The 24,153-nt window shown below is 47.2% G+C and overlaps 2 long non-coding RNA genes across 3 annotated transcripts; one reads left to right on the top strand and one right to left on the bottom strand.

The window, feature by feature from the left end:
* Nucleotides 1-9,104: 9,104 nt before the first annotated feature.
* On the bottom strand, nt 9,105-13,432 carry LOC129048155 (uncharacterized). Its single transcript, XR_008510259.1, has 4 exons — nt 13,371-13,432; nt 11,108-11,521; nt 10,120-10,271; nt 9,105-9,907 (listed from the first exon to the last, which is right to left on the bottom strand). It is a non-coding gene; the product is annotated as an uncharacterized LOC129048155 (long non-coding RNA).
* Nucleotides 13,433-13,467: 35 nt separating this feature from the next.
* On the top strand, nt 13,468-19,210 carry LOC129048154 (uncharacterized). 2 transcript variants are annotated; one of them, XR_008510257.1, is made up of 3 exons: nt 13,468-13,778; nt 14,076-14,203; nt 18,141-19,210. It is a non-coding gene; the product is annotated as an uncharacterized LOC129048154 (long non-coding RNA). The 2 variants fall into 2 exon arrangements; XR_008510258.1 differs by having other exon boundaries at nt 13,527-13,767.
* Nucleotides 19,211-24,153: the final 4,943 nt, after the last annotated feature.

Here is a 24,153-nt window from a genome sequence, read left to right as displayed (position 1 = left end):
GTCCACGGAGTACTTGAGGCCGATGCCTTTCCTGTCCACCCCCACTCGAGGCCTCTGCCACATCTCTAATGTGAGAGTCCAGAGCCCACCCTCAGGCCTCTGCCACATCCCCGACGTGAGAGTCCACAGCCGTTCCCACTACCGGGCTGTCCCCACGCCAGGGCCCGCCTGTGGTGTGGATCCCCCTCCTCAAGCTCCCCATCTCCTTGGAGTTTGCCAGAAGGCTGGGGGATCTGGGATGGGTCTGAGTCCCTGCTGGGTCCCTTCCTATGCTATGTGAAAAATGCTCTTTGAGCCTCAGTGTTTTGTCCATGCAGCACAAGGAGAGCTTAATAAATGGGTGCTTCTATTGTTATTATCGTCAGTATTATAATTATCATCATCATTATTATATTAACATTATCATCATCATTATGATCATTGCCATTATCATCATCATTATGATCATTGCCATTATCATCATCATTGTTTAGCTAGGAGCAGGGAGGGGCTGCTTTAACTGCCCCAGGGTAGTGAATAGGAAGCTCTGGTCTCCAAGAAGAGTGAGGAGGAGGGGGCGCCTGGGTGGGCACCACTGCTGAGAGGGACAGGACAAGAGAAACCCCACCTGCCGGGGCATGGGCTCCCAGACCATTCGCGTGTGTGTGCATGCACATGCATGTGACTGTGAAAGGATTCATGATCCACAGTATCGGAGAGAACTGTGAACACTGAAAATAAGTAAATGAGGCCCGGCACGGTGGCTCACGCCTGTAATCCCAGCCTTTTGGGAAGCCGAGGCAGGTGGATCACCTGAGGTCGGGAGTTTGAGACCAGCCTGGCCAACATGGTGAAACCCTGTCTCTTCTAAAAATACAAAAAATAGCTGGGTGTGGTGGCACACGTCTGTAATCCCAGCTACTCAGGAGGCTGAGGCATGAGAATCACTTGAACCCGGGAGGCGGAGACTACAGTGAGCCGAGATTGTACCACTGCCCTCCAGCCTGGGCGACAGAGCAAGACTCTGTCTCAAAAGAAGCAAGAAAGCAAGCAAGCAAGAAAGAAAGAAAGAAAGAAGAAAAAAAGAAAGTAAATGAGTGCATCTACCTCCCAGGTCTTGGTATTCTAAATACCATCCTCCAATTAAAGGAACCAGGAGATCTCAGAGGGTTAGAGGGTTAGGGTGGGAAAGCACGAGATGAGCCGGGAGCATCTGTGGTGCCTCAAAATGATGGGGACATGTCCCAAAGACACCAGGGCTGACCTGAAGGGGCTCTTCTGGGACAGTCTGAAGAACAAGATAGTATGGTAGTAGACGGATTGTGACCCATGGAATTAAAGAAGAATCTTGAGCCCATACTGATTTAAATAAATAGATGAATGAATGAATGAATGAGGGAAGAGAGAAAGCTTTTCCTTACAGTAGAATTCCAACCAATACATGTAGAAGGAATCATGGAACTAGAAAAATCACCATTTGGCAAGTGCCACAATGTACTTGTTTCAGGGAAGAATCATCAGTGGGTGTTAAAATTAGTGGGCAAAATACCATGAGAAACAGGATATGGACAGACTCAAAGCATCTCCCCACCAGATAATTATCCATTACAAAAGGGAAAATGGTAACTTTATAGGGGAGAAATCTGGCAGACCTCACCAGGAATGGGCGGAATCAACGTCATGTCCTTCCCGACATGGTTCATAGAAAAGGATACCAAGTCATATCTGTGGTATTCCTGCCAAAAATGCATACGCTGAATCTAATCGCAAGGCAACATGAGACACCTAAAATAAGGGATGTGCAACAAAATACCCAGCCAGGACGTCCTCAGAAATGTCCAAATCACAAAAGACAAAGCAGGTGGAGGAAGCGTTCCACATTCAAGGAGACTGAAGAGACACGATGACCAACAACCGCAATAAGGGACCCTGGACTGATCCTGAACCCCCAAAAGGATATTCATAGGACAGTTGATGAAATGCAAGTTAATTATTATTCAGTTATTATTAGCCAGTTATTAATTCTCACATTTTGATAATTGTGCTGTGGTTATGTGACATTTAGGGAATCTGAGAGAAGGATAAAGTCATAAGTCATTTAACCACGAGGATGCATTCTCAGATTGGCCAGGTACGGTGGCTCATGCCTGTAATCCCAGCATTTTTGGAGGCCAAGGCAGGAGGATCACTTGAGGCCAGGAGTTCAAGACAGCCTGGGCAATATAGCAAGACTCCATCTCTACAAGAAAATTTTAAAAATTAGTTGGGTGTGGTGGCAGTGCACGCCTGGACTCCCAGCCACTGGGAAGGCTGAGGAGGGAGGATGGCTTGAACCTGGGAAGTTGAGGCTGCAGTGAGTCATGATCACGCCATTGCACTCCAGCCTGGGCAACAGAGAGAGACATGTTTCAAAAAAAGGAAAAGAAAAATCAGTTTTCTTCCACTAAAACAATATGTTTAATTTTCCTAATTTGCTGTTTATACAGTATGGTCTTCTGCTCCAAGCTTAAAACAAAAATCTATAGGAAACGTCACCTTTCTAGATGAAGCTGAGATGGAACAGCTCTCGTTCTACAGGTGGGACTGCACAGGCTCTCACCACACATCTCTATCCTCAGGAAAAGCCTGTGCTGAGTGACCAGGAGTTTCTTGTCACTGCTGCATTTTCTTCTTCTTCTGTTTTTTTGTTTTGTTTTGTTTTGTTTTGTTTTCGAGACAGGACTGTGGCCCAGGCTGGAATGAATGCAGTGGCGTGATCACAGTTCACTGCAGCCTCAACCTCATGGGCTCAAGTGATCCTCCCATCTCAGCCTCCCAGATACCTGGGACCACAGGTATGTGCCATCACGCCCAGCTACTTTTTTGTATTTTTGGTAGAGACGGGGTTTCACCATGTTGCCCAAGCTGGTCTTGAACTCCTAGGCTCAAGTGATCTGCCTGCCTTGGCCTCCCAAAGTGCTGGGATTACAGGTGTGAGCCACCACAACTGGCCTCATCCCTGAAGCATTTTCTGCCATGTCTTAGGCTGCACTGGTGACATAATCTGGGGGCTGCCGCCCCTCGCAGCTACGTGACTTCATACGCAAGCTCCTTGGCCTCACTGTGCCTCAGTTTCCTCATGTGTAAAATGGAGACAATAAGAACGCCTGCCCCTAGGGTGGCTGTGAGCATTGCATGAGGTAACATGTGTGTCAGTCAGGGGTTTCGGCTGCAAGCTAGGGATCCAACTCTGGGTGATTAAATCAGAGAGGAATTTATTGGAGGGTATCGAGTAGCTCACAGGTTTGGGAGAAAGTCAGGAGAACTAGCCAAAGCTGCCAGAACTTTGGCCAAATTCACATCAGAGAGCAGCTCTGGCAAACTCAGGACGCTAGATCCTCATGGGGGCACCGCCTCTTGAGCCTGCTCCTTTGTCTCTTGAGTCATCTTCAGAGGCCGGGCAGGAGCGTCTGGCTCCCCCGTGGAGGTCTCAACCCCACCCCCTTAGCTGCAGGAAAGGCTGGGGAAGTATCTGATGGTTTCAGCAGCTATAGTGCCTCATAAGTCTGTAAGGTGGGGAATTCCGCAACCTAGGAAAGGAACTCAGATGAGGAGCAAGGGAGAAAGAAGAGGAGATGGGGTGTGGAGAAGAGGAGAGGGTGCCTTTGGAGCAGAAGCCAGCCATGGCAAGCACACAGGTTGGTCATTGTGGGTGTCCTCCACCACCCCAGTCTCCCTTGCCTCCCCTTGGACTGCTATCGGATCTAAAGAGGCTACTGAAAAAGACGAGGTGCAAAACAGAGGCATGAGTTGTTCAAAGTCAAAGAACACAATGAGGGAAGAATTAGAGATTTCAGAACTGGAATGAACCTTACAGCTCATCTAAACCAGATGCCCCGTTTTACAGAGGAATGAGGCATTCGGAGGCTAAATGACTCGTGCAGGTCCCCCAATAGCTGATGGCGAAGCTGTGGATTCAGACCCCCACTTCGCTTGAGCAGTGACGGGAAGCTGGTGACTTCAGGCTCCGGCAGGTCAGCCCAGGGGGCAGGGGGCGGCTCCTGGGCTCCTGCTCAGCAGCAGCTGGAGGGGGTCTCTCCCTTCCTGAAGCTTTGAGAGCTGGGGTGCTGAGCACATTCTTGGGCTGTTGGGTGACACCATTCCCCTCTCTGAGTCCCCCAAAGGAATGGCTGTGGCTTCCTACAGTTACAGGGCTTCCTATATTAAATCTCAGCTCTTCGAAACACCCAGAGTAGTTTATCTTGTTCCGACTGGACCCCAATTGAAACAGACAGAACACAAGAAAAAGAGCCCAGGATTTCAAGGTGGAACCTGGTTTTGCCACTTACCATTTGTGTGGCTTTGGGTAAGGCATGTAACTTTTCCACCTTAGTTTGTCCATCTGTAAAGTGGGCATATTCATACTTCAGATTACGTCTATAGAATAGACATTTCATCAAGGTTGAATTTTTTATGTGCTTATATAAATGAATATCTTTCTTTGTAGGAGTAAATGGGCTTGCTGTTCATTTGTACGGGTAAATGGGCTCAGATGGCTCAGAAAAAAATACGAACTCACACAAGACACACACATGCAGAATGATTTAGCAAATACATGGACAACTGGTGAGGAACAATTGGTCAGTGTGGGAGAAGGGGATAGAGGTGTTTTTCAGTTTGAAATTGTTTCAAAATAAATGCTTTCAGGGCCGGCACAGTGGCTCATGTCTGTAATCCCAGCACTTTGGGAGGCCAAGGCAGGCAGATCACCAGAGGTCAGGAGATAGAGACCATCCTGGCTAACACGGTGAAACCCCATCTCTACTAAAAATACAAAAAGTAGCCGGGCGTGATGGTGCACACCTGTAGTCCCAGCTACTCAGGAGGCTGAGGCAGGAGAATCATTTGAACCAAGGAGGTGGAGGTTGCAGTGAGCCGAGATCACACCACTGCACTCTAGCCTGCGCAACAGAGTGAGACGGTGTTTCTAAAACAAAAAAACAAAACAAAAAAAATGCTTTCAGGAAGGAAGAGACAGATGTGCTAATTTACATCTACTGAACTTCAATAAATGTGCGATTTAAGGGAGGGGATGTTTGTTTACTTTCTATTGCTATGTAGTGTTCTTTTTTTTTTTAAACAAAAAAAAAACACACACACACACAAATTTTGTGGTTTAAGCCCCACCCCTTCATTAGCTCCCGATTCTCAAGGTCAGAAGTCACACTGCCTGGCTGTGGATCCGCACAGACCTCACCCAGCGGAGATCAAGGTGCTGACTGGCTGAGTTCTCATCGGGAACCTCTGGAGAAAACTCCACTTCCCAGCTGCTCCTTGCTGACAGAATTCAGTTCCTGTGGAGTGGGAATAGGATCCCCATTTCCTCGCTGGCTGTCAGCGGGGTCACTCCTAGAGGCCACCCTCGTTCCATGCCACGTGGCTGCTCCTTCAGCAGGGGCAAGGGCAGGTTGGATCTTTCTCGTGCTTTGAACACTGATGTCTTCTTCTGGGTCCTGCAGGAGAAAGCTCTCTGCCTTAAAGGACTCAGGCCCCCAGCAGTCTCCCATCTTACAGTTAACTCATGGGGACCTTAATTCTGTCTGCACAGCCCTTCCCGGCAGCTCCTGGGTGAGAGCCGAGCTGAACACCTGGGAGGAGGCGCACACACGGGCCCGGGAACCTGGCAGCAGGCTGCTGGTGGGGGGCATGGGCTCCCCAAGGGCCCACGGTCGGCCTGGCCCAGCCCTAGCACAGCTGGTGTGCTGTGTGCGCCCTTTCTGTCATCCTCCCCTCAAAACGCAGCTCCTACGTGTTGCCCTGGCTCTGAGGAAAGGGGATGAATTATCCTTTCTCCTCCATTCAGCTGAAGTTTCAGACATCAGGATTTCTCTCTAGGGAGAGGCTCTTTTCTTCTCTGTGGTGATGTCCCCGACAGAAGAAGAGCGTCGTGCTGATTGTCCCGCCGTCCTGGCAACTCCACAACCAGGGGAGCAGGACAGTGCCCAGGACCGACAGGTGGGGCAGCCACCCCTTCCTTCATAAGGGACGAGGAGCCACAGGGAGGCTGTAGAGTCAGGGAAAGGCTCTTGCCAGCTGTTCACAGCGTCACTTGGGGCCTCCACAGCCCGCTGAGCCAAGGACAGTGTCACACAGGAGACAGAGTCCTTGAAGACCACAGAGCCGTCAAGCACGCTCAGCTGTTCCCTGTCCACTCTCAGAAAGCCCAGCCCCTGGCAAATATGCAACAGGTTTATTTTATTTTATAATTTTTTTAATGTTATAAAGAACCTTCATATAATTTTTCCCACAACATCCTGACTCTGGATTCAAGCGGAGGCAGCATTCACCCATTTCTCTGCCGACAAAGCCGGCCTCGGCCAGGGCAGTGACTTGCCCCGATTGCTGCGCCAGACCAGGGGCAGAGCCCCAGCACCAGGTCTCCTGGCCGGCGCTGTGTCTCCTCCCGCCTCCATCCTCGTCCGAAGGTTGGGACGTCACAGTCCTTGGAGGCTCGCTTAGCTGGGAACTGAGGACCTTCGATCTCAGTGTACTGAGTCTTCATGAGCTGCATAAGGCTGAGGAGCCTGGCTGCCTCTTTTCCAGAAATTAGTCTCGGTCTCCTGGGCCAAGTGGTTGCTTTCTACTGCATTGCGCTCCTGGAATCCTGGAATATGCTGCTGAATTCTGCAGAGGAAAACAGAGTCATGGTGACTTCAAATTAATCACATAAGCACTCCCAGAGAGAAACGGGATTCTCTGTGGTGGGGTTGCACTTTGCTTGTAATAAGGACGCTTTAGAGGCCAAACTAAACCAGGCAGGAGAGCCAGGCCGTGTGGGCGGGGCTGGGCCTCTGCTCCGGGCACTCCCTTCCTCCACCTGTTTCCTCACCTGGAACATGCAAACAGTGTTCATCAGTGGCCAAATGTGAGGAGCAAATGACTTTTTTTTTTTTTTTTTTTTGAGACAAAGTCTCGCTCTGTCACCCAGGCTGGAGAGCAGTGGCACAATCTCAGCCCACTGCAACCTCCGCCTCCCAGGTTTAAGCGATTCTCCTGCTTAACAAAATAGATTCTCCTGCTTAACAAAATAGATTTTCTCCAGCTCAGGCTGGAGTGAAGTGGCGCAATCTTGGCTCACTGCAACCTCCAACCCCCAGGTTCAAGCGATTCTCCTGCCTCGGCCTCCCGAGTAGCTGGGATTACAGGCATGTGCCACCACGCCCGGCTGATTTTTGTATTTTTAGTAGAGACGGGGTTTCACCATGTTGGCCAGGCTGGTCTCAAACCCCTGACCTCAGGTGATCTGCCTGCCTCAGCCTCCCAAAGTGCTGGGATTATAGGCATGAGCCACCATGCCCGGCCTGCGCCCAGCCTACTTATTTATTCTTAACTTTATATTTTTTTTCAATAAGCCTTTTGCACTCCTACATTTATTTATTTTTAACTTTTATTTTAGGTTCAGGGATACATGTACAGATTTGTTATATGGGTAAATTGTATGTCACAGGGGTTTGGTGTACAGATTATTTTGTTACCTAAATTATAAGCATAGTACACAATAGGTAGCCTTCTTTATTATTATTATTATTATTTTAAAATTTGAGGCAGGGTCTTGCTCTGTCACCCAGGCTGGAGTGCAGTGGCATGATCACCGCTCACTGCAGCCTCTACCTCAGGCAATCCTCCCACCTCAGCCTCGCTAATAGCTGGGACCACAGGCATGCACCATCACATCTGGCTAATTTTAAGTTTTTGTAGAGATGGGATTTCACCATGTTGCCCAGGCTGGTCTCAAACTCCTGAGCTCAAGCGGTCTGCCCGCCTTAGCCTCCCAAAGTGCTGGGATTACAGATGTGAGCCGCCGTGCCCGGTTGACAGCTTTTTGGTCCTCACCCTCCTCCCACCCTCCACCCTCAAGGAGGCCCTGGTATGTGTTGTTCCCTCCTTTGTGTCCTTGTGTCCTCAGTGTTTAGCTCCCACTGATAAGCAAGAACATGCGGTATCTGGTTTTCTGTTCCTGTGTTAGTTCGCTTAGGATAATGGCCTCCAGCTCCATCCATGTATAACTTTATTTTATAATACAGAAAACATTGAACAGTCATTGTTAAGGAAAACTTTGATGACTGTTCCTATTTGAAATTTATTTATTTAAATGTCCTTGAAATTTTTTCTTTTGGAGACACAGTCTTGCTCTGTCACCCAGGCTGGAATGCAGTGGCGTGATCTCTGCTCACTGCAACCTCCACCTCCTGGGTCCAAGCAATTTTCTGTCTCAGCCTCCTGAGTAGCTGAGACTATAGGCAGGCGCACATCACCATGCCTGGCTAATTTTTTGTGTTTTAGTGAAGACAGGGGTTCACCATGTTGCCTGGGCTGGTCTCAAACTCCTGAGCTCAGGCAATCCGCCTGCCTCAGCCTCCCAAAGTGCTAGGATTAGAGGCATGAGCCACTGAACTTGCTGCCTTAAAATTTTTAAACTGCATTTATAATATTAATACTTTATACTTTTAAATACTTCAGTTTATTCACAAGCATTCTCAAGTGCTTAACAACTAACTCTGGCAAATCTCTGGGTTTTTTTAAATGTTCCCATACTGCCTATAATCTTAATAAATCGGCGTTGAATATCTGAGTTTAAATCACAAATCTTTATCAATCACCCAATTACATATTTTAAGTTGGAATCAAGAGGCCAGTCCATTCATTGCATTTAAAATTACAAGTTAAAATATGCCACATCCTCTTAAAACGGCAACTTCTTAAAATATCAAATATGTACAGATCGCCTAAACGTAACCCCAAAATATCAAAAGTATGAGGTTTGTTTCACGCTTCTCTGTGTGAACAGACTTTTCCAGGGTTAAGAGAGACTTACCCAGTAAAGAAACAATGACGTCATTACCAGCAAGTCTGGGGTCCTGTCCCAAGGAACTGAAGTTGCTTATTGACCGGGACAACCCCTGCTCAGGACCCAGAATTGAATTCTTGCCTGTAAAAAGGGACAGAAAATACGGAGGCCTGTTGGAGCTCTTATAACAGGAGCTCCTGGCCCGCCAGGGGGAAGGGGTCCCCACCACGCTTGCCTCCAGACCTACTGACTTTCCTTCAAAGAGCACAGTGGCCTCAGGGGGTCAAGAGCCCACCCGTCCAGGTGCCTGGCTGGTTGGCTTGGGACATCCCTGGCCCAGTCACACCCCAATTCAGGTGACAGTCCAGGAGCTGTCAGCAGACCCCCTCCTGGGAGTGTGGAGAATTAGCATTTCTCTAACCTTGCCAAAAAGCAATCTTAGTTAGTGCAGATGCAAGAAAACCACATCATCTTTCTCTCCCCGTGGGGGAAGAGCTAGCTTTATTAATTCTGGTGTACAAATTAGTCATCACTGTCATTCCAGCTAAATCGAGGTCAGCTTTCTCCCGATTTAGGCTGAAATTAGCAAAGACCCTTCTGATTTGACAGTCAAATGGGAAGGGAATTGATGGATCCCAGCACAGAGGTTGAAGGTGAGAGGCTGCAGGGATCCCAGGGTGCCCTGCGCTTCTGTTGCAGTCTTTTTTTTCTTTTTCTTTTTCTTTCTTTTTTTTTTTTTTTTTTTGAGATGGAGTTTCACTCGTTGCTCAGGCTGGAGTGCAATGGCGTGATCTCGGCTCACGGCAACCTCCGCCTCCCAGGTTCAAGTGATTCTTCTGCCTCAGCCTCCCGAGTAGCTGGGATTACAGGCACGTGCCACCACACCTGGCTAATTTGGTATTTTTAGAAGAGATGAGGTTTCCCCATGTTGGCCAGGCTGCTCGCCAACTCCTGACCTCAGGTGATTCACCCCCGCCCTCAGCCTCCCAAAGTGCTGGGTTTACAGGTGTGAGCCACTGCGCCTGGCCTTCTGCTGCAGTCCTGATGCCACGTGCTTTACTCTGTGTCTCAGAGAAAGAAAAAAATTTTTTTGCTCTTTCCCTAGAAACCGAGAAAAGTAGGTTAATCAGGCAAACAAGTGGTAAAGATAAAAGACTCCCCCGCTCCCCACTGACCCCACCACACACACACACACACACACACACACTCCTCCAGGTCCTGGCTCTCCTCCTCCTGCCCCAGCAGCTGAGCCTGCAGCCCTCCCTGCTCCCACCCCCACCTCAGGGGCTTGGACTCCTCTGCCTTCTGCTCACCTTCCCCATGGCTGCCCAGTCATCCCCAACTGGCAGCATTCACTGCGATGGGAAGGGCACAGGCAGCTCAAGACTAAGTCGCTTCAGGAAGACGGGAATCCCCCTGTTCACACCACAGAATGAGGTTTCCTGTGTGCAGAGGGGGAGGAGGGCTGGGAAGAAGAAGCCGGAGACGGGAAGGAATGACGTGCAAATGATATAAAGAGAAAAGACACTTCTAAGTCATCAAGAACAGAGTGCTAAGAGGAAAGAGGTCTGTACTGGAAAATGAAAGATTTGGATTATATGGAGAAATTTTCTGAAAGTGAAATCTGTTACAAATAGATTTGGCTGGCCGGGCGTGGTGGCGCATGCCTATAGTTCCAGCACTTTGGGGGGCCGAGGCGGGCACATCGCCTGAGGTCAGGAGTTCTAGACCAGCCTGGCCAACATGGCGAAATACTGTCTCTACTAAAAATACAAAAATTAGCCAGGTATGGTGGCGCACACCTGTAATCCCAGCTACTCAGGAGGCTGAGGCTGGAGAATCACTTGAACCAGGGAGGTGGAGGTTGCAGTGAGCCGAGATCGCACCATTGCACTCCAGCCTGGGTGACAGAAAAAGACTCTGTCTCAAAAAACAAAACAAGAAAGAAAGAAAGGAAGGAAGGAAGGAAGAAAGAGAAATGGCTTCTGGTATATAGGATCTGCAATGCGTGAAACCACAGCCTGGCTTTCTGTCCCAAGCTCCCATGCTGCCGTCCTCACTCCTGGCTGTTCAGGCCCCTCCTAACAGCTGTGTGTGTGTGTGTGTGTGTGTGTGTGTGTGTAGATACCACGCAGATTGTGTGTGGCTCTGCATGTAGAAGTTCAGACATCAATAACAGGACTGCTGGAATTATTTTAGGTAGGGAGGCCTCCTCAGTGCACCCCAAATCTCACCCCCTGGAAAGATCACTAAGCTGTTACATGAAACCAGTGTTGACTGAAAAAGGTTCATCAACTTCACCTAACGGTTTTTGCTGATGGGGTAGAATCTCATCTCTTGAGTGTGTTTGCACCCTTCAGAAATGCTTTCGGCTACATGTAAATGAGAACCTGACTCATGGAGGCTTAAACACATTGGGATTTGTTTTTCTCACAAAACAGGAAGGTCTGGAGGCAGCAGTAGTTAATCCTGCTTTGAAGGCTGATTCATGTCAAGGACAGCCTCTGTAGCCCCTGCACCCTCTTCCTCAAGACTGCAGATGGGCTGCGGTAGTGGCAGGCATCACGCTGCATTTGGGATTCGGGCAGCAGCATATGTCCCTTTAATCCGGAAGGCTCAGCACTCTCGGAACCCCTCCCTGCCCCCAGTGGATGTCTGCTTGCATCTTCTTGATTAGCTGCAAAGTGGTGCTGAGAGAGAGCAGATGGAACGTTTCTGAAAAGTTAAATACAAGAAAGGGTTTGGGAATGCGAATCGGGTTGGTCTTTTCCCAGGTCAGCCCCAGTGCACCTCTTTCTAGAGAACACACTGCCCCTGCCAAAGGCTTGGAGGACCACCCTCAAGACCACCCAAGCCATGGCATCCACCTTCCCGAGTCCTGCGCATCCAGATGACGTGCAGGCGTCCCCTTGGGTTCCAGAGGGAGCTCCTCGTGATCCCACCAGCTATAGCCCAAAGACATGTAGTCCATCATCAACATATTGAGTAAGGAATGGTGGAAGAGGAAACAGACCATTGCAATACAATCCCCCTTCAGAAACTCAGAGGATGGGAAGACAAAACGAGTCACACGCGAGATCCTGCTGGAAGGAGCAGTGAGGTCTCCCTGCCCTGGCGATACAGCGAGCTCCCCAGTGAGCCAGCCTGGCACCTTGTATCAGACCTTCCCACTGACTTCCATGGCCTCTGGGAGGGTCCTCCAAGTCCTCATCTAAGCAGGGCCCTGGGCATGACACCCTTGATGGAGAACATAGGGTTTTGCAATTCAGTTCTTCAGTATGGGTTCAGGGGCTGCAGATGGCCTCATGGCCTAAACAGACAGGGGCTACTGCTAGCCAGCCTGAGGGCTTCTTTGTTGCTGTTTTTGAGATAGGGTTCACTCTGTTGGCCAGGCTGGAGTGCAGCAGTGCAATCATAGCTCACTACAGCCTTGACCTCCGGGGCTCAGGTGATCCTCCCACCTCAGCCTCCTGCATAGCCAGGACCACAACAGGCACGTGCCACTGCACCTACTTAATTTTATTTTTTTTAGAGATGGGCTGTCACCATGTTGCCCAGGCTGGTTTCAAATTCCTGGGCTCAAGTGATCCTCCCACCTTGGTCTCCCAAGGTGCTGGGATTACAGGAGTGAACCACTGCAGCCTTTGGTTTCTGGGACAATGTAATTACCTTACACATCTAGCTGTAAATTCCTGGTCTGTTCTGTTTGGTCGCATGCTCGAGCAGCCATAGCAAAGGCCTTCTCTCCACACATCATCCAACCTAACACCTTCCCTCTCCACCCACCTCCTCTTCTGTCTCCCAGAGGCTGGCCCTGGTGACCTACCCACCTCCTCTTCTGTCTCCCAGAGGCTGGCCCTGGTGACCTGCCCACCTCCTCATCTGTCTCCTGGAGGCTGGCCCTAGTTGCAGGAAAACAGGCTCAGGGCTGCCACTGATTCTACATTATGGTGAGTTGTTTAATTATGTCATTGCATATTACAATGTATCAATAATAGAAATAAAGTGCACAATAAACATAATGCTCCTGAATCATCCCCAGACCATCCCTCAACCCTGGTACATGGAAAACTGTCTTCTACAAAATTAGTCCCTGGTGCCAGAAAGGTTTGGGAACCACTGTTTTACGCTACAGCTTTAGTCTCTAGGTCTCACAACAGGTGAGCACACAACTGATCATTTACCATCAAGTAGGACCCTGATTTTCCAGGCTGAAGGAGTTGGGTCCCCGCCCCACCACTGGACCTCCTCTTAGCCAACGCCATACATTAGTGTCTGTCACCTGGAGCCACTGGCTCTCAGATACCAAATTCCCTATCTGTTAGGTATAGGTCTGTTTTTTGTTTGTTTTTGAGATGGAGTTTTGCTCTTGTTGCCCAGGCTAGAGTGCAATGGTGCGATCTTGGCTCACCACAACCTCTGCCTCCTGGGTTCAAGCGATTCTCCTGCCTCAGCCTCCCAAGTAGCTGGGATTACAGGCATGCGCCACCATGCCTGGCTAATTTTGTATTTTAGTAGAGACGGGGTTTCTCCATATTGGCCAGGCTGGTCTGGAACTACTGACCTCAAGTGATTCGCCTGCCTTGGCCTCCCAAAGTGCTGGGATTACAGGCGTGAGCCACTGCACCCTGCAGGTGTACGTCTGTTAAGTCACAGAAACCCCAACTTACTATGACTTAACAAAAAGGGATTTCTTTTTCTTGTAGAAGTCAGGGTGAGCAGTCCAGGACTGGTGCAGAGGCTGGATAATGTTCTAGTCCACCCACTGCAGTGAGCTGGAGTTGCTCACGGTCTGAGCCTTTCCCTGCATCTCCAGCCACCGGGCCCCAGTTCAAGGTTGAAGCCGGGGACACAGGAGTCTCAGCAGCTGTGTTTTTCCTTTCACCAAGAAAATGAAAGCTTTCCCCAGAAGATGGAGATATTTCCACTTTCATCTCACCAGACAGAATGATGGCACTTAGGTGCTGGGGAAGTGAGAAATTTGTTTCCTACAGAAGGGGTTTCCCGGAGAAGGGCTGGGGATGGCGGGTCACCAGCTCAGCAAGGTCCACAGCGCTGCTCTCTGGGGAGGAGGAGAGGGCCTCTGCCGGCCTGCAGGGCCTGTTCAAAACGCCCTGAGCCTGGGGTATTTAAGGTGCTTTGTACCTGACTCCTTACAACTCACTCAGAGCAAATGGTTTAGACAAGCACCAATCTTGAAGGAATTGAAAACACTTTGCTAAATAAAATGAATCATTTTAGATTCCCAAGATTAACTGACGTTCTGTAGGTCGGCACAAAGTCATGGCTTTGCCATCTGACGGAGGACGCGCAGCGGTCGTCTCTGGCTGGGTAGACTGAGACTTGAACACTGAGGGACTTAGGACCAGCGGTGCTGTCCAGGCCTGGCTGCAGACAGTGAGTCACTCTGCCGCTCAAGGATCAGGCAAACTGTGTGAACCAGTGTTAACTTTTGAAGTTTCGGTGTGGATGAGTGTTCAGTGGCTTCAGTGAAGGGTTCATGCTTTGGAATTACAATTTTTTTCTTTTTTCTTTTTTTTTTTTTGAGACCGAGTCTTGCTCTGTCACCCAAGCTGGAGTGCAGTGGCGCGATCTCGGCTCACTGCAACCTCCGCCTCCTGGGTTCAAGCGATTCTCCTGTGTCACCCTCCCGAGTAGCTGGGACTACAGGCGCGCACCGCCACACCCGGCTGATTTTTTTTAGTAGAGACGGGGTTTCACCATGTTAGCCAGGTGGTCTTGATCTCTTGACCTCATGATCTGCCCGCCTCGGCCTCCCAAAGTGCTGGGATTACAGGCGTGCGCCACCGCGCCCGGCTGGGTTTTTTTTTTTTTGAATCCTCAGTCACCAGAATTGTTTTTGTTTTAGTAAGGCTGTAAAAGCCAGAAAGGGGGAAAAAAGTAATATATTTTCTCTAAGCTCTGAACGTGGGGGTTTCTTGGGCCAAATTGTACCTTCATTTGTTTACTAGCATTGTTGTTTACATATTTTAGAGTCATATTTGTGTCTTTTTGAATAGGATTTTGGGGTATCTAATACTTTAAACAAATTCTCATACTGACTAATAGTAAGCTGTTAATAAATCCCTCTCCAATGGTTAACTTCAATGCTATAAAAATATATACTTTCGTGAACGTTTCTTACTCTGCGGTTAAGTACAGAGGTAGCATTTTTCAATACTGGAAAAAACAAGTTATATCACTATTTCCTCCTTGCCTAATATTTCCAAATTCATTTGTTTCAAAAAGAAGTTCTGCCTTGAGTCTCTCCTTCCCGTCACGCCCAGGGAAGATAATCTACCCAACACAAATCAGCTCACTACGGGCCACTAAACAGCTCAGCAAATCCGGTGGCACCACCCTGTTGGAAATGTTATTTCAGTCTCTGGAAACAAGTTCTGGGTGTGCCCGAAAGATTGGCATTAACGGGAGGGGACTCACTTCTTGGAGCGAGAGGCTGTGTGGGAGAGCAGTGGGAAGCCTGAGAGGACATGTGAGCCGGAGGGATTATTTTTGTCATAAAACATGCTTTGTCCAAAGGCTTGGAGGAAAAAAGCACTGGCTTCATTTCTGCACAGTCATTGTTGTTAAAATAGCACAATTGGTGCCATGCAGCAGAATGTGAAGATTCTGTATCATCCTCCTTGCAAGGGAGAAGGTGTTTGTGAGCTTTATATGCCAATGTCCACCGGGAAGGCCAGAGGGCATTGGAGACTTTTTTTTTTTTTTGAGACCGAGTTTGACTCCGTCACCCAGGCTAGAGTGCAGCGGCACAATCTCGGCTCACTGCAGCGGCACAATCTCGGCTCACTGCAGCCTCCACCTCCCGGGTTCAAGTGATTCTCCTGTCTCAGCCTCCCAAATAGCTGGGCTTACAGGCACACGCCACCATGCTGGGCTAATTTTTGTATTTTTAGTAGAGAGAGGGTTTCACCCTGTTGGCCAGGCTGGTCTCGAACTCCTGACCTCAAGTGATCCAATATTGTTGAGCTGGATCAGTGGGTGTTAGGCATCAGAACTGCCCTTGAAGGCTGGTATGGTGGCTCACACCTGTAATCCCTTGCACTTTGGGAGGCCAAGGGTGGAGGGTCGCTTGAGCCCAGGAATTCAAGCCTGGGCGACAAGAGCAAAACTCTGTCTCAAAAAAAAAAAAAAAAAAAAAAAAAAAGCAAAAAAACAAAACAACAACAAGAAAAAAAAACAAGAACTGAATGTATTTTCCTTTGGAGAACAGGACTGGTGGAGGCAGAGTGCTGTTCTGATTTATGAGTATTCGAAGACTTAGTTGATTTTATAATTATGTACAGATATTATTTTGACAAAAACTAAAATAATAGGAATACCAACTGTAAACTTACTTTTCAATCCAAATTTTGGTAATAATTATGCAAAATTCAGTTCAGAATGACTTAATCCAGTTGCACCCTCATAAAATACCTGTGTATACAGCGGTCATCTGGGAGAGTTTATTGAATCACCATCAGCTTACTTCTGAAGCGATTCAGCATCAATGATTGTTACTTAGTTCCTTATTCTGAACCTAAGCACAGTATTGCAAGTAACTGCAAAGCATGTCTGCCAAATTATCAGACTTTTATTCTATTTATTCCTTCTGCTTTTTTCCAAGAGAAATGAGTAATAAAGTTCCCTTAGCAACCCCCTTCTTGTCAACCCACTTCCTCCCCTCATGTGAAACCTGGTTTCAGCAAGCCAGGGACCCACAGGGGTTTGTCACGAACCCGTCCATGGATAGACACTGTCTTAGCTTATGTGTTCACTGCTTAGATTTGAGCCTTAAGTTGTGGGAGAAAAATGCAACAGGAAGAGAAGAGGATAATAGAGATTTAATAGGAGATATTTTAATATTGTGTGAGAGTACAGAGGAGGAAAAAAGGGTGGTTACTAAATAAAAAGACCCAGCTGTTATCAAATCTGCAACTTGCTGATACCCTTAGACCATATATAAAAATACATTGACCAGGTGCAGTGGCTCAGTGCCTGGAATCCCCATACTTTGGGAGGTCAAGGCAGGAGGATTGCTTGAGTCCAGGAGTTCGAGACAAGGCTAGGCAACATGGTGAAACCCCATCTCTACAAAAAATACAAAAATTAGCTGGGCATGGTGGGATGTGCCTGTAGTCCCAGCTACTTTGGAGGCTGAGGTGGGAGGATCGCTTGAGCCCAGGAGTTTGAGGTTACAGTGAACTATGAATTTAATAATCTTGACTTCATATAAATGACATTTCAAAATCTTTACAATATCTTGCTATAAATAAAGTAATGTGTACAGCTCCATCATTTACATAAATCTAGACCCTCATGGCTGTGGTCAGGACTCAACCACCTCTATACCTTAGTGCCTTAGATCAGGGGTTGCCAATAAAAGAGAAAAGAGAGAGACCAACCCAGAAATACACTGACTAGTAAAAGTCCCAGAAAGAGAAATACAGTGAAGGAAGGAAGGTCAATTATCAAAGAACTATTATGAGAAACATTTCTAGAATTGAAGGATATGAGTTTCTAGATTGAAAGAGTCCATCCCCTGGCCAGGCACAGTGGCTCATGCCTGTAATCCCAGCACTTTGGGAGGCTGAAGCAGGCGGTTCACTTGAGGTCAGAAGTTCAAGACCAGCCTAGCCAACATAGTGAAACCCTGTCTCTACTAAAAATACAAAAATTTGCCAGGCATGATGTGCATGCCAGTAATCCCAGCTACTCAGGAGGCTGAGGCAGGAGAATCACTTGAACCTGGGAGGTGGAGGTTGCAGTGAGCCGAGATCACACCACTGCACTCCAGCCTGAGCAACAGAGCGAGGTTCCGTCTCCAAAAAAAAAAAAAAAAAAAAAAAAAGAGGGTTCATCCCCAATGCCCACCATGCTGAACGAGAAGAGGTCCACGGCATAGTCGTGAAACTTCCAGTGGTTCCAGAACCTTCCAGAGAGAAGAAAAACAGGTCAGCAAGGAGGACACTGACTTTACCAACAGCAAAACAAGAAAATGAGAATGTAGCAACGCCCTCAAAATTCTGAGGGAAAATGGGTTTTAATCAAGAAGTCCACATTTAGTCAGACTAGCAATTCAGCATGACAGAATTATGATTTTTGTGGGTGGTGGTGAGTGCCTGTGGTCCCAGCTACTCTACAGGCTGAGGTGGGAGGATCGCTTCAGCCCCTGAGTTCAAGGTTGCAGTGAACTGTGACCGCGCCACTGCACTCCAGCCTGGGCAACGGAGACCCTGTCTCAAAAGAAAAATAGAAAAAGAAAAATGCAGAATTAAGATTTTTCAGACATGCATGGCCTAACAAACTATATCTCCCCTGTATCTTTTCTTAGGAAACTACTTCAAGATAAGCTCCACCAAAAATAGAGAGGAAATCAAGAAGATTAAGACACAGGATCCAGCGCAACGCTCCAGCACAGGAGAGACCAAGAGAACGTTTGACAATCCACTGACTTCCTAGAAAGCAGATGAGTGGGCTGGGCACGGTGGCTCACGCCTGTAATCCCAGCACTTTGGGAGGCTGAGGTGGGTGGATCACCTGAGATCAGGAATTCGGGACCAGCCTGGAGAAACCCTGTCTCTAAAAATACAAAAATTAGCCGAACGTGGTGGCACATGCCTGTAGTCCCAGCTACTCAAGAGGCTGAGGCAGGAGAATGGCGTGAACCCGGGAAGCAGAGGTTGTAGTGAGCCAAGATCGTGCCACTGCACTCCAGCGTGGGAGACAGAGCTAGACTCCGTCTCAAAAAAAGAAAAAAAAAAAAAAAAAAAAGAAACAAAGTTTAGCTTTCCCATGCACCCACCCCCCGCACCGCGCCCCCCAACACACACACCCTCCTATTCATTCTTTCAAGTTAGGCCTAGGGCAACATTTAAAAACAAACCTGTAATCAGTATTTATATGATATGGCATTTTGTGTATTCATCTCAGCTGAGTCAGTTGTATATATCATGGTTAATTACCATTATTCTACAACTTTGGAAAGCCCCTCATCTTCCCGCTCCTGGATGGACCGCGAGTTCTCCAGGCCCCTATATGGCTATGGACCAAGACTTCTTTCATCATGACCTTAGGAACTGCTTCCTCTCTCCTACTTGGGGTTCCCTATTTCCCCGAGTCAATGCCATCTTTTTCTGGGTTTACTCCTTCAGTTGTAGCGAGTTAAAGACTGAATGGAGATGAGGGAGGTGGAAAGTAAGTACAGCCTCTTCTTCTGAGACATCTGCTTAGGAAGAGAAGGAAGGAGCCTCATGAGGATGTATTTAGAAGTATGGAGGCAGAGACCAGCAGCAGGCCAGCTAAAAAGTTAAAAGTAGTTCCCGCGGGGGAGGTATGCAGCTGGCGACTGTTGTTTCTCAATTATGGGGCTTGTGGTGCCAATAAACCTCGCATGAGTAGCAACTCAGCAGACCCAGGATACGTGTTGGAAGGAGAATGAGGGAAGGGGCAATTCTCCAGGCAGCAGGGAGAGCGTGAGCAGAAGTCACTGCCAACGCTCCCATCACAGGAACCTAAGGGAAGGGGCGGCGCAGCAAGGGCAGTGAGAACGCCCCGGCTTCCAAGCACGAATCTAGACGCGGTAAGGATTGTGTATATGGGAGTGGCTTGAACAGCTGAGGCACTGAGTCGGAAGATGAGAGGGGTGCACGGTTAAAGCAGGGAGACCAGCGGGAGCCCACGGGCCTACTCCCAGGAGATGAGGGGTCAGAAATGAAGGAGCTCCACTGCGTTACCACGAAAGATGGAAAAGAAACAGAACCGGCGGTCCTCAACTACAGACTGGATCTAGATAGAAGGGAAAGTGAGGAATGGAGGGTCATTCTTGGGTTTCTGAGTTAGATGACTGAATAGATGATGCTTTCCCCCAAATCAGAGAGTTTAGCAGGAGAGCTTGAAAGGGAAGAAGTGAGTTAAAGTTTGGGACATGTGTTTGAGGTGCAAAGGGGACAGTCAGGGGATGATGTCTAATAGGCACTTGGATACAGATCTAAAGTTTGGTAAGGAAGACTGGCTGAGATTCAAATATGGGTGAGTCACAGAAGCAGCCCAAGGCCAAGGCAAGGAGATAAAAACACTTGGGAAGAGGTAAAGGGTGAGCGATACAAGGAGGCACTGGCAGGGCCGTGGTCTCCGTCCTCAGGAAGGGAGTGGTTACCAGCGTCAAGTGCCATAAAACGTCAGGAGACTCACTGCACGGCTCTTAGCTGAACTATCAAGGAGGCCTGGTGGAAGCAGAGGTCTAATTTGTAGTCGACGCAGTCCTCATTCTGCAAGTGTGGGCTGAGTGGAAGAGGCAGTAAGAAGCAAGGAGGTGGAGGCAGGATGTTGGGATTCTCTGAGAAAAAAGAATGGGGACACCAGGGAGTTGGGGAGTGGCTAAAAATCCAAGGTTTGACCTATTTCCATTAAAGATGGGAGAGATTTGAGGAAGTTTATATGCCAGTACAGAGCTTGAAAACGGGGCAGACAAAAGGAAAGTCTTACCATGTAATCCAGCAATCACACTCCTAAATATGTACCCCGCTAATGTGAAAACATGTCCATGAAACACCTGCACATGGATGCTTACAGCTTTACTCATAGCTGCCAAGAACTAGAAGTAATCGATATGGCCTTCAGTACGTGAATGGATAAACATATGGTGGTACATCCGCACAATGGAATAAAGAACGAGCTATCAAGCCACAACAAGAGATGCATGAATCTGACAGGCACGTTGCCAAGCAAGAGCAGCCAGTCTGAAAAAAGCTGTGTGGTATGTGCTTTCCAGTTACGTGACATTCTGGCAAAGGCAAAACTAGAGACAGTCAACACATCAGTAGTTGCCAGGAATGCAGGTGTGGAGTAGGGTGGAAATTTCACTACATAGATGAAGCACAGGGGATTTCTTAGGGCTTTGAAGCCATTCTGTGTGATACTATAAAGACGAATACATTAAGCTTTTTTTTTTTTTTTTTTTTTTTTTGTGACAGAGTCCCTCTCTGTCACCCAGGCTGGAGTGCAGTGGCGCAATCCTGGTTCACTGCAACCTCCGCCTCCTGGGTTCAAGCAATTCTCCTGCCTCAGCCTCCTGAGTAGCTGGGATTACAGGCATGTGCCACCGCACCTGGCTAATTTTTTTTATTTTTAGTAGAGACAGAGTTTTGCCATGTTTGCCAGGCTGGTCTCAAACTCCTGACCTCAGGTGATCTGCCTGCCTCGGCCTCCCAAAGTGCTGGGATTACAGGCATGAACCACTGCACCCGGCCTGACATTAAGTTTTGTCAAAGCCCATAAAACTTCAGAGCACGACTAAATCTTAATTTATGCACATTAAAAAAAAAAAAAAAACCAGGCCAGTGGCTCACATCTATAATCCCAGCATATTGGGAGGCCGAGGCAAGCCATAACACCAGCCCATAGTCCAAGAAACAGCAGCAGCTTGGCTAAATGGCTAAATGCCTCACCACCAAGTAACGAGGTTCACCAGTTTTTCAGCCCAGGGAAATTGGGTCCTTACCAGTCCCATCCTACCTCCTCCATCTTTCAGGATTTGTCATGTGCAATCCCAGCTATCAATCTGTTATCAGTCAGGGGTCTTAGGTGCAGATTTAAAAATTCACTCTAGCTTGTTTAAGCAGAAAGAAATCTACCAAAAAATAAAAAAATTTAAAAAAAAGGATTGGGTGTGGTGGCTCATGCCTATAATCCCAGCACTTTGGCAAAAAGATCATTTGAGCCCAGGAGTTCAAGACCAGCCTGGCCACCATGGCGAAACTCTTTTTCCACTAAAAATAAAAAAATTAGCCAGGTGTAGTGGCACATGCCTGTAATCCCAGCTTCTTGGGAGGCTGAGGCACAAGAATTGTTTGAACCTGGGAGGTGGAGGTTGCAGTGAACTGAGATTATACCACTGCACTCCAGCCTAGGCAAGAGTAAGACTCTTGTCTCAAGAAAAAAAAAAAAAAAGGAAAAGGCCAGGGACAAGCCGCAGGTTTTATGTAAAGCAAAATTCCCAAACCCCTTCATAGACTGCTCTGCCAGATACCACACACCAGCAGGGATGACAAGGTCTCTGCCACTGCTGCCCCCAGTGCCACACAACACTGTGCAGAGGAACCCTTGCCAAAGTCAGAGGACAGACTCTTCACACAGCTTCTCTCCCACACTGCGGTGCTGGTCTGATCAGAAATCCCAAGCGCACAACCCTATTCAACCTGCAAGACAGGCTGGGAAAGCAAGTTTCTAGTCTCCTGCGGGGAGGAGGGAAACGAGGAAGTTCCCCACACAGAAAAAGGGGTTTCAGGCTGGGCGCGGTGGCTCACGCCTGTAATCCCAGCACTCTGGGAGGCCGAGGCAGGCGGATCACAAGGTCAGGAGATCGAGACCATCCTGGCTAACACAGAGAAACCCCTTCTCTACTAAAAATACAAAAAATTAGCCGGGAGTGGTGGCGGTCCCAGCTACTTGGGAGGCTGAGGCAGGAGAATGGCGTGAACCCAGAAGGCGGAGGTTGCAGTGAGTCCAAATCACGCCACAGCACTCCAGCCTGGGCAACAGAGCAAGACTCCATCTCAAAAAAAAAAAAAAAAAAAGGGGGGTTTCGAAAACTCACAGATGGGCCACCAAGAATCACAAACGTCTATTACACGGAACCTTGCCAGTTATATTGTAGTTTACATAATTTTTAATTTTTATTGAAATTTAAAATTTTTATATTAGCTTAAATGTTAATATTGAAAATTAATTTCAAATTTCTCAAGTACTAACTTGCAGGAGATTTAGAAATTATTCCACTATCAGAAATTCATTATAAATAAAGCACTAACTGATTAATGCAGTTATTTTAAAAATAAAAGACTGGGGAGAAAGGCATGCACTAAGTTGTGCCCATGCGAACGGAAATCAAGTAGTATGAGTTGCTTTCAATTCTCTGGTTGCTGACCATGAGAATGTTAGGAAAAGCCACCCATTTAGGTGCGAACAATGTTATTACAAAGCATAACAACAATAAATGCATGCATGAAAGGTGGGTTGGAACCATTAGTTTCTAAAATTAAACTAGTCCTCGTTACATTCAGCATGGCACACTCGGGTACTTGTAAGCTCAAACATGGTGTCCGCTTGACAAATGGTATGCCTAATTCCATAGATAACTAAAGTTCCAGGGCTGCTTTTGATTCTTACTCTCCTCCACAATGTTCAATTATGTAATTTACCTCACATTCCTTAACCCCAACTTACTTTACAGAACAGGTGCACTTTTATCATAAAACTCAATTTTATTCAATAAAATAATACCACAAAAGATAAAATGTTATTCTTTTATTTATGTTAAATAAAAACATGAGAAAATCCTTTTTTAAAAAGGGTCAGAATATTCCTTATGTCTCCAAACCAAGTCCATGGATGCAAAGAAATGCTGAGTTCTTGATACACTTTCATGTCATAATAACCAAAGGAGACAACACGGGCTCGAGTCTTTCAGCTGCCACTTAGGAAAGTCACATGCAGTATTTGGGAAAGCAAGGAACAGAACACAGGCATGAGTATTTTCTGGAAATAACTCCTGCCCTGGCAATGAACCTCAGTACCAAATATTTTTGTTTTCTTTTTAGTGGTCCTGATAAATTTTTAAGCCACACATCCTACTGAACTTCAATGATACAATTTCTCACAATTCCAGAATTCTATTAATTGGCAGTACAGTTTACTTGGCCAATGTGGATAATCTTATACATTTTAAAATTACACACAATAGAACACTATTGCAAATTCTGCCAGTAGAAACATGACCCCAAGGAACTGCCATTTCCAAAACATAACTAGGCACACATTTACAATGCACCTGCTAGGTTTTGAATTCATTTGTCATTTCTGATCTACCCTAAAGACTATGCTTGAGTCTCTGAAAACAAATGCTAGATTCATGATTTCTATACCCACATACTCCATAACTCCATCACAAACCCTACAGTCTGACTTAGCTTAACGGCAAATGATTCATCCAATAGGCCATGGTATGTTCACAATTCTTCAATCTTATTCAGGTTGTAAAGACGTTTTTCTACGACTGGAGTCACTAAGAATTTCTCTGTTAGAGAAAGCATCATTTTCACCTTTGGCACACTGCCAAGATGATACTTTACTACAGAATTTAGGAAACTACAATTTAGTAACTTGCAGGCTTTATTAAAAGAAAAAGAAAAACAAAGAATAATTTAATATAACCCCATGTCCCAAAACTTTCTATTTTTTTTTTTCTTTTTAGTGCAAGAAATGCTGCATCATTGAAGCACTTGAGAATTACCATGAAATCTAACAAAAAATGTCATTAACTCAGGAGTAGTAATAAAAAAGAGAAA

This window comes from Pongo abelii, chromosome 8, assembly GCF_028885655.2.
Source record: "Pongo abelii isolate AG06213 chromosome 8, NHGRI_mPonAbe1-v2.0_pri, whole genome shotgun sequence".
Classification (NCBI taxonomy): Eukaryota; Metazoa; Chordata; class Mammalia; order Primates; family Hominidae; genus Pongo; species Pongo abelii.
This window is presented reverse-complemented; position numbering and strand designations above follow the sequence as displayed.